The 2,063-nt window shown below is 40.5% G+C and overlaps 1 pseudogene; it reads right to left on the bottom strand.

Annotated features, from left to right (window-relative positions):
* Positions 1 to 527: 527 nt before the first annotated feature.
* Positions 528 to 1,461, bottom strand: LOC147735062 (olfactory receptor 5J3-like; annotated as a pseudogene).
* Between the last annotated feature and the right edge of the window lie 602 nt (positions 1,462 to 2,063).

The following is a 2,063-nucleotide window of genomic DNA, read 5'->3' as shown; positions in this document are numbered from 1 at the left end:
GTCTACAATACCCGTATCTACATCTGCTTGGATGACTATACCAATTTCAACTGCCTGCACCAAATTTAACAGTGAATGTTTGGCCTGTGCTCCTCCTCACAACCCACAAGGGATTAAGGGGCAGCACCGTTGTAGCCTGCCAAAGCATGGGCCTCTTTTTGCATGTCTCCTGCCACCACTGACAAGCACCTCCCAGTTGATATTTAATCCCTGCTCATATCAGAGATTTAATGTCAGTGAATTAGTCCTCAGAATCAAATTCTTACCGGCTAGGACTGCAAATTATGCCTCTGTTAATGTAACTATATTTTGTAATAGTTGTGTAGAAGTGTGTGGATCCAAACTGGACCAAAAGGTTTCAGGTTTTTTGAATCATAGCACCTGTATCCAGTCGACCCATAGTGATGGCATACCAAGCCTGGACAGAAACATTCAAAAATTGTCTTAATAAATAATAAAAATGCATTAATCTATTGTTAAATAGAATTTAATTCTCTGTCAAGTCTTGGTGTTTCGAATATTGTTCATCAATGGGCTTTAACTGTCCAGCTCAATATCTTTCTTACAGCTTCTTTCATTTAATTGTTTCTCAAGCTGTATATCATGGGATTCAACGCAGGTATCAGAACAATGAAAATTACAGTAACTACTTTGTACTGCCCCTCTGAAGAACTTGAATTGGGGAGTATCTCTATCAAGAAACAACTGCCATAGAAGAGAAACACACAGGTGAAATGAATGAGAGATGCAGGTGGAGGCAGCCCGGTGTCTCCCTCCTGTATTCATTATGGTGGTAATACAGTATGAATAAGAGACAAATATAACAAGGAAGGAACCCATGACTACCAAGGAAGCAAATATAGAACGGATCCATTAATTTATCAAGATGTCAGTGCAGGATAGCTTTAAGAGCACAGGAAAATCACAAACAAAGTGATTCATGACATCAGGACCACAAAAAGATAACCGATAAAGACAACTTGCATGTATCAGAGAGTGCACAAAGCCTCCTATGTATGATCCTGCAACCAAATACAAAAACAGATCATTGCTCATAATGACTGTATATGACAATGGGTTACATATTGCTACATAGCGATCAAATGCCATCACTGCCAACAGGAAGAATTCTGTGCTCGCAAAGGCACTGAAGAAATAAACTTGATCAATACAGCCAGAAAATGTAATTGTCCGCTTCTCAGTTAGAAGATCAGCCAGCATCTTGGGAGAGATAGCGGAGGAAAAAACTGAATACAAAAAAGCAAGTTGGGTGAGTAAAAAGTACATGGGTGTGTGAAGCAGGGGGCTGAGCCAGACAATGACCATAATGCTGCAATTGCCCAACAGAGTGAACGTATAGACTGATAAAAACAGTAAAAAGAATGGAACTTCCAGCTCTGGGTCATTGGTGAATCCTACAAAGTAGAACTTGGTCACAGTGCTTTCGTTCCTCTGCATCATGTCTTTGTATGATAGCATTTACCTATGCATGGGAAGACATATAAAAGGTACATCAACTTCCATAAAGTACATACATTGAAACCATACTCTGTAAAAACCTGTAATTTAGAAAAATGGATCATCTCATTCATTTAAGTCAATGTCGTAAAGAAATTAAAAATGTTGGATAAAAATGTATCTCTAGATTGAACAAGATATTCAGGATTCTACAGGTAAAATTGATCATTAGCGAAGTGTCAGATACTTTTTGTCTGGAAGAGGTGTGGCGCAGTGGCCAGGGTTCCTGACTCCGGACTACGTGATTCACGGTTCCATCACCAGTGGCAGGTTAGCCCAGCACCATGTGACTCTGGGCAATAGGTTGCTTAATCTTCACGAGGGTCGCCAGCCTCGGTGCACCCCTTCGGAGGTAGCTGTGCGCTTTACAAATGCTGGTATTTCATGTAATTTCTCTTAGCACTACCCTCTCTCTTTTCACTGGTGAGGACCGTCATCGGGCACTTTTTGGAGGATCAGAAAAATGAGGCAGTTCTGTTATATCTGTTCATCTAATACTCCACTCTTTCTGATACATCCTCTTGTTCAGTGATAAAGTGTGCCCT

The sequence above is a fragment of the Lissotriton vulgaris genome, chromosome 1_2 (assembly GCF_964263255.1).
Source record: "Lissotriton vulgaris chromosome 1_2, aLisVul1.2, whole genome shotgun sequence".
Lineage (NCBI taxonomy): Eukaryota > Metazoa > Chordata > Amphibia > Caudata > Salamandridae > Lissotriton > Lissotriton vulgaris.
Note: the sequence above shows the minus strand (reverse complement) of the source record. Positions and strands in the feature narration are given on the sequence as shown.